The sequence below is a fragment of the Antennarius striatus genome, unplaced genomic scaffold, assembly GCF_040054535.1.
Source record: "Antennarius striatus isolate MH-2024 unplaced genomic scaffold, ASM4005453v1 scaffold_28, whole genome shotgun sequence".
Taxonomy (NCBI): domain Eukaryota; kingdom Metazoa; phylum Chordata; class Actinopteri; order Lophiiformes; family Antennariidae; genus Antennarius; species Antennarius striatus.
In genome coordinates, this window is record NW_027172340.1 from 90,001 (window position 1) to 97,500 (window position 7,500).

Genomic DNA, 7,500 nt, shown 5'->3' on the forward strand with positions numbered 1-7,500 from the left:
GGGGCTGGGTGCCTGGCTGTCTGGGCTGGGGCCCCGCAGCCTGGGTGTAAGTGCCTGGCTGCCCTGGCTGGGGCCCCGCAGGCTGGGGCTGGGTGCTGCCTGCCAGGGCTGGGGCTCCGCAGGCTAATGCTAAGTCCCTGGCTGCCTGGGCTGGGGCCCCGCAGGCTGGGGCTGGGTGCCTGGCTGCCCGGGCTGGGGCCCCCCAGGGCTGGGTGTAAGTGCCTGGCTGCCTGGACTGGGGCCCTGAGGGCTGGGTGTAAGTCCCTGGCTGCCCGGCCTGGGGCCCCGCAGGCTGGGGTAAAGTCCCTGCCTGCCCAGCCTGGGGCCCTCCAGGCTAGGGTAAAGTCCCTGACTGCCAGGGCTGGGGCCCCGCAGGCTAACACTAAGTGCCTGGCTGCCTGGGCTGGGGCTCCGCAGGCTAACGCTAAGTCCCTGGCTGCCTGGGCTGGGTCCCCGCAGGCTGGGGCTGGGTGCCTGGCTGCCCGGGCTGGGGCCCCGGAGGCTGGTGCTGGGTGCTGCCTGCCAGGGCTGGGGCTCCGCAGGCTAATGCTAAGTCCCTGCCTGCCTGGGCTGGGGCCCCGCAGGCCGTGTATAAGTCCCTGGCTGCCTGGACTGGGGCCCCGCAGGCTAGGGTAAAGTCCCTGACTGCCTGGACTGGGGCTCCGCAGGCTGGGGCTGGGTGCCTGGCTGCCTGGGCTGGGGCCCCCCAGGCTGGGTGTAAGTGCCTGGCTGCCTGGACTGGGGCCCCCCAGGCTGGGTGTAAGTCCCTGGCTGCCTGGGCTGGGGCCCTGAGGGCTGGGTGTAAGTGCCTGGCTGCCTGGGCTGGGGCTCCGCAGGCTAATGCTAAGTCCCTGGCTGCCTGGGCTGGGGCTCCGCAGGCTAATGCTAAGTCCCTGGCTGCCTGGGCTGGGGCTCCGCAGGCTAACGCTAAGTCCCTGGCTGCCTGGGCTGGGGCCCCCCAGGCTGGGGCTGGGTGCCTGGCTGCCCAGCCTGGGGCCCCGCAAGCTGGGGTAAAGTCCCTGCCTGCCCAGCGTGGGGCCCTCCAGGCTAGGGTAAAGTCCCTGACTGCCAGGGCTGGGGCTCCGCAGGCTAATGCTAAGTCCCTGGCTGCCCTGGCTGGGGCCCCCCCAGCTGCCTGGGCTGCGGGGTCCCTGGCCGCCTGGGCTGGGGCTCCGCAGGCTAATGCTAAGTCCCTGGCTGCCTGGGCTGCGGCCCCCCAGGCTGGGGCTGGGTGCCTGGCTGTCTGGGCTGGGGCCCGCAGCCTGGGTGTAAGTGCCTGGCTGCCCTGGCTGGGGCCCCGCGCAGGCTGGGGCTGGGTGCTGCCTGCCAGGGCTGGGGCTCCGCAGGCTAATGCTAAGTCCCTGGCTGCCTGGGCTGGGGCCCCGCAGGCTGGGGCTGGGTGCCTGGCTGCCCGGGCTGGGGCCCCCCAGGGCTGGGTGTAAGTGCCTGGCTGCCTGGACTGGGGCCCTGAGGGCTGGGTGTAAGTCCCTGGCTGCCCGGCCTGGGGCCCCGCAGGCTGGGGTAAAGTCCCTGCCTGCCCAGCCTGGGGCCCTCCAGGCTAGGGTAAAGTCCCTGACTGCCAGGGCTGGGGCCCCGCAGGCTAACACTAAGTGCCTGGCTGCCTGGGCTGGGGCTCCGCAGGCTAACGCTAAGTCCCTGGCTGCCTGGCTGGGTCCCCGCAGGCTGGGGCTGGGTGCCTGGCTGCCCGGGCTGGGGCCCCGGAGGCTGGTGCTTGGGTGCTGCCTGCCAGGGCTGGGGGCTCCGCAGGCTAATGCTAAGTCCCTGCCTGCCTGGGCTGGGGCCCCGCAGGCCGTGTATAAGTCCCTGGCTGCCTGGACTGGGGCCCCGCAGGCTAGGGTAAAGTCCCTGACTGCCTGGACTGGGGCTCCGCAGGCTGGGGCTGGGTGCCTGGCTGCCTGGGCTGGGGCCCCCAGGCTGGGTGTAAGTGCCTGGCTGCCTGGACTGGGGCCCCCCAGGCTGGGTGTAAGTCCCTGGCTGCCTGGCTGGGGCCCTGAGGGCTGGGTGTAAGTGCCTGGCTGCCTGGGCTGGGGCTCCGCAGGCTAATGCTAAGTCCCTGGCTGCCTGGGCTGGGGCTCCGCAGGCTAATGCTAAGTCCCTGGCTGCCTGGGCTGGGGCTCCGCAGGCTAACGCTAAGTCCCTGGCTGCCTGGGCTGGGGCCCCCCAGGCTGGGGCTGGGTGCCTGGCTGCCCAGCCTGGGGCCCCGCAAGCTGGGGTAAAGTCCCTGCCTGCCCAGCGTGGGGCCCTCCAGGCTAGGGTAAAAGTCCCTGACTGCCAGGGCTGGGGCTCCGCAGGCTAATGCTAAGTCCCTGGCTGCCCTGGCTGGGGCCCCCCAGGCTGGGGCTGGGTGCCTGGCTGTCTGGGCTGGGGCCCCGCAGCCTGGGTGTAAGTGCCTGGCTGCCCTGGCTGGGGCTCCGCAGGCTAATGCTAAGTCCCTGGCTGCCTGGGCTGGGGCCCCGCAGGCTGGGGCTGGGTGCCTGGCTGCCCGGGCTGGGGCCCCCCAGGCTGGGTGTAAGTGCCTGGCTGCCTGGACTGGGGCCCTGAGGGCTGGGTGTAAGTGCCTGGCTGCCTGGGCTGGGGCTCCGCAGGCTAATGCTAAGTCCCTGGCTGCCAGGGCTGGGGCTCCGCAGGCTAATGCTAAGTCTCTGGCTGTCTGGGCTGGGGCCCCGCAGGCTGGGGCTGGGTGCCTGGCTGCCTGGACTGGGGCCCCGCAGCCTGGGTGTAAGTGCCTGGCTGCCCTGGCTGGGGCCCCGCAGGCTGGGGCTGGGTGCTGCCTGCCAGGGCTGGGGCTCTGCAGGCTAATGCTAAGTCCCTGGCTGCCTGGGCTGGGGCCCCGCAGGCTGGGGCTGGGTGCCTGGCTGCCCGGGCTGGGGCCCCCCAGGGCTGGGTGTAAGTCCCTGGCTGCCTGGGCTGGGGCCCCCCAGGCTGGGGCTGGCTGCCTGGCTGCCTGGGCTGGGCCCCCGCAGCCTGGGTATAAGTCCCTGGCTGCCCGGGCTGGGCCCCCCCAGGCTGGGGCTGGGTGCCTGGCTGTCTGTGCTGGGGCCCCGCAGCCTGGGTGTAAGTGCCTGGCTGCCCTGGCTGGGGCCCTCCAGGCTAGGGTAAAGTCCCTGACTGCCAGGGCTGGGGCCCCGCAGGCTGGGGCTGGGGCTGGGTGCCTGGCTGCCTGGGCTGGGGCCCCGCAGCCTGGGTATAAGTCCCTGGCTGCCTGGGCTGGGGCTCCGCAGGCTAACGCTAAGTGCCTGGCTGCCTGGACTGGGGCCCTGAGGGCTGGGTGTAAGTCCCTGGCTGCCCGGCCTGGGGCCCCGCAGGCTGGGGTAAAGTCCCTGCCTGCCCAGCCTGGGGCCCCCCAGGCTGGGGCTGGGTGCCTGGCTGCCTGGGCTGGGGCCCCGCAGGCCGTGTATAAGTCCCTGGCTGCCTGGACTGGGGCCCCGCAGGCTAGGGTAAAGTCCCTGACTGCCTGGACTGGGGCTCCGCAGGCTGGGGCTGGGTGCCTGGCTGCCTGGGCTGGGGCCCCCCAGGCTGGGTGTAAGTCCCTGGCTGCCTGGACTGGGGCCCCGCAGGCTAGGGTAAAGTCCCTGACTGCCTGGACTGGGGCTCCGCAGGCTGGGGCTGGGTGCCTGGCTGCCTGGGCTGGGGCCCCCCAGGCTGGGTGTAAGTGCCTGGCTGCCTGGACTGGGGCCCTGAGGGCTGGGTGTAAGTCCCTGGCTGCCCGGCCTGGGGCCCCGCAGGCTGGGGTAAAGTCCCTGCCTGCCCAGCCTGGGGCCCTCCAGGCTAGGGTAAAGTCCCTGACTGCCAGGGCTGGGGCCCCGCAGGCTAACACTAAGTGCCTGGCTGCCTGGGCTGGGGCTCCGCAGGCTAACGCTAAGTCCCTGGCTGCCTGGGCTGGGTCCCCGCAGGCTGGTGCTGGGTGCTGCCTGCCAGGGCTGGGGCCCCGCAGGCCGTGTATAAGTCCCTGGCTGCCTGGACTGGGGCCCCGCAGGCTAGGGTAAAGTCCCTGACTGCCTGGACTGGGGCTCCGCAGGCCGTGTATAAGTCCCTGGCTGCCTGGACTGGGGCCCCGCAGGCTAGGGTAAAGTCCCTGACTGCCTGGACTGGGGCTCCGCAGGCTGGGGCTGGGTGCCTGGCTGCCTGGGCTGGGGCCCCCCAGGCTGGGTGTAAGTGCCTGGCTGCCTGGACTGGGGCCCCCCAGGCTGGGTGTAAGTCCCTGGCTGCCTGGGCTGGGGCCCTGAGGGCTGGGTGTAAGTGCCTGGCTGCCTGGGCTGGGGCTCCGCAGGCTAATGCTAAGTCCCTGGCTGCCAGGGCTGGGGCTCCGCAGGCTAATGCTAAGTCTCTGGCTGTCTGGGCTGGGGCCCCGCAGGCTGGGGCTGGGTGCCTGGCTGCCTGGACTGGGGCCCCGCAGCCTGGGTGTAAGTGCCTGGCTGCCCTGGCTGGGGCCCTGAGGGCTGGGTGTAAGTCCCTGGCTGCCCGGGCTGGGGCCCCCCAGGCTGGGGCTGGGTGCCTGGCTGTCTGTGCTGGGGCCCCGCAGCCTGGGTGTAAGTGCCTGGCTGCCCGGGCTGGGGCCCCCCAGGCTGGGGCTGGGTGCCTGGCTGTCTGTGCTGGGGCCCCGCAGCCTGGGTGTAAGTGCCTGGCTGCCCTGGCTGGGGCCCTCCAGGCTAGGGTAAAGTCCCTGACTGCCAGGGCTGGGGCCCCGCAGGCTGGGGCTGGGGCTGGGTGCCTGGCTGCCTGGGCTGGGGCCCCGCAGCCTGGGTATAAGTCCCTGGCTGCCTGGGCTGGGGCTCCGCAGGCTAACGCTAAGTGCCTGGCTGCCTGGACTGGGGCCCTGAGGGCTGGGTGTAAGTCCCTGGCTGCCCGGCCTGGGGCCCCGCAGGCTGGGGTAAAGTCCCTGCCTGCCCAGCCTGGGGCCCCCCAGGCTGGGGCTGGGTGCCTGGCTGCCTGGGCTGGGGCCCCGCAGCCTGGGTATAAGTCCCTGGCTGCCTGGGCTGGGGCTCCGCAGGCTAACGCTAAGTGCCTGGCTGCCTGGGCTGGGGCCCTGAGGGCTGGGTGTAAGTCCCTGGCTGCCCGGCCTGGGGCCCCGCAGGCTGGGGTAAAGTCCCTGCCTGCCCAGCCTGGGGCCCCCCAGGCTGGGGCTGGGTGCCTGGCTGCCTGGGCTGGGGCCCCGCAGCCTGGGTATAAGTCCCTGGCTGCCTGGGCTGGGGCTCCGCAGGCTAACGCTAAGTTCCTGGCTGCCAGGGCTGGGGCCCCGCAGGCTGGGGCTGGGTGCCTGACTGCCAGGGCTGGGGCCCCGCAGGCTGGGCCGGGGTGCCTGGCTGCCCTGGCTGGGGCCCCGCAGGCTGGGGCTGGGTGCCTGGCGTCCCAGCCTGGGGCCCCGCAAGCTGGGGTAAAGTCCCTGCCTGCCCAGCGTGGGGCCCTCCAGGCTAGGGTAAAGTCCCTGACTGCCAGGGCTGGGGCTCCGCAGGCTAATGCTAAGTCCCTGGCTGCCCTGGCTGGGGCCCCCCCAGGCTGGGGCTGGGTGCCTGGCTGTCTGGGCTGGGGCCCCGCAGCCTGGGTGTAAGTGCCTGGCTGCCCTGGCTGGGGCCCCGCAGGCTGGGGCTGGGTGCTGCCTGCCAGGGCTGGGGCTCCGCAGGCTAATGCTAAGTCCCTGGCTGCCTGGGCTGGGGCCCCCCAGGCTGGGGCTGGGTGCCTGGCTGCCCTGGCTGGGGCCCCGCAGGCTGGGGCTGGGCTCCTGGCTGCCCGGGCTGGGGCCCCCCAGGCTGGGTGTAAGTGCCTGGCTGCCCAGCCTGGGGCCCTGCAGCCTGGGTGTAAGTCCCTGCCTGCCCAGCCTGGGGCCCTGCAGGCTGGGGCGGGGTGCCTGGCTGCCCTGGCTGGGGCTCCGCAGGCTAATGCTAAGTCCCTGGCTGCCCTGGCTGGGGCCCCCCAGGCTGGGGCTGGGTGCCTGGCTGCCCTGGCTGGGGGCCCCCAGGCTGGGGCTGGGTGCCTGGCTGCCCAGCCTGGGGCTCCGCAGGCTAACGCTAAGGCCCTGGCTGCCTGGGCTGGGGCCCCCCAGGCTGGGGCTGGGTGCCTGGCTGCCCAGCCTGGGGCCCCGCAAGCTGGGGTAAAGTCCCTGCCTGCCCAGCGTGGGGCCCTCCAGGCTAGGGTAAAGTCCCTGACTGCCAGGGCTGGGGCTCCGCAGGCTAATGCTAAGTCCCTGGCTGCCCTGGCTGGGGCCCCCCCAGGCTGGGGCTGGGTGCCTGGATGTCTGGGCTGGGGCCCCGCAGCCTGGGTGTAAGTGCCTGGCTGCCCTGGCTGGGGCTCCGCAGGCTAATGCTAAGTCCCTGGCTGCCTGGGCTGGGGCTCCGCAGGCTAATGCTAAGTCCCTGGCTGCCTGGGCTGGGGCCCCGCAGGCTGGGGCTGGGTGCCTGGCTGCCCGGGCTGGGGCCCCCCAGGCTGGGTGTAAGTGCCTGGCTGCCTGGACTGGGGCCCTGAGGGCTGGGTGTAAGTCCCTGGCTGCCCGGCCTGGGGCCCCGCAGGCTGGGGCTGGGTCTCTGGCTGCCTGGACTGGGGCCCTGAGGGCTGGGTGTAAGTCCCTGGCTGCCTGGGCTGGGGCTCCGCAGGCTAATGCTAAGTCCCTGGCTGCCCTGGCTGGGGCCCCCCAGGCTGGGGCTGGGTGCCTGGCTGCCCTGGCTGGGGCTCCGCAGGCTAATGCTAAGTCCCTGGCTGCCCTGGCTGGGGCCCCCCAGGCTGGGGCTGGGTGCCTGGCTGCCCTGGCTGGGGGCCCCCAGGCTGGGGCTGGGTGCCTGGCTGCCCAGCCTGGGGCTCCGCAGGCTAACACTAAGTCCCTGGCTGCCTGGGCTGGGGATCCGCAGGCTAATGCTAAGTCCCTGGCTGCCCGGGCTGGGGCCCCCCAGGCTGGGTGTAAGTGCCTGGCTGCCTGGACTGGGGCCCTGAGGGCTGGGTGTAAGTCCCTGGCTGCCCGGCCTGGGGCCCTGCAGGCTGGGGCGGGGTGCCTGGCTGCCTGGCCCGGGGACCCCCAGGCTGGGGCTGGGTGCCCGGCTGCCCAGCCTGGGGCCCTGCAGCCTGGGTGTAAGTCCCTGCCTGCCCAGCCTGGGGCCCTGCAGGCTGGGGCGGGGTGCCTGGCTGCCTGGCCCGGGGACCCCCAGGCTGGGGCTGGGTGCCCGGCTGCCCAGCCTGGGGCCCTGCAGCCTGGGTGTAAGTCCCTGCCTGCCCAGCCCGGGGCCCTGCAGCCTGGGTGTAAGTCCCTGCCTGCCCGGCCCGGGTCCCTCCAGGCTGGGTGTAAGTGCCTGGCTGCCCGGCCCGGGTCCCCGCAGGCTAATGCTAAGCCCCTGCCTGCCGAGGCTGTGTCCCTGCATGCTAATGCTACGCAGGAGCTAGCTCACCCTCCTGCTCCCAGGCTCCGCTTTGGGCCTTAGAAAGCTGTCATTTTGCTCAAAAATGGGGCAAAAGGGGCTCCGGCGGAGCCCAGAGGGGCCCCGCTGCGTTGCCGGG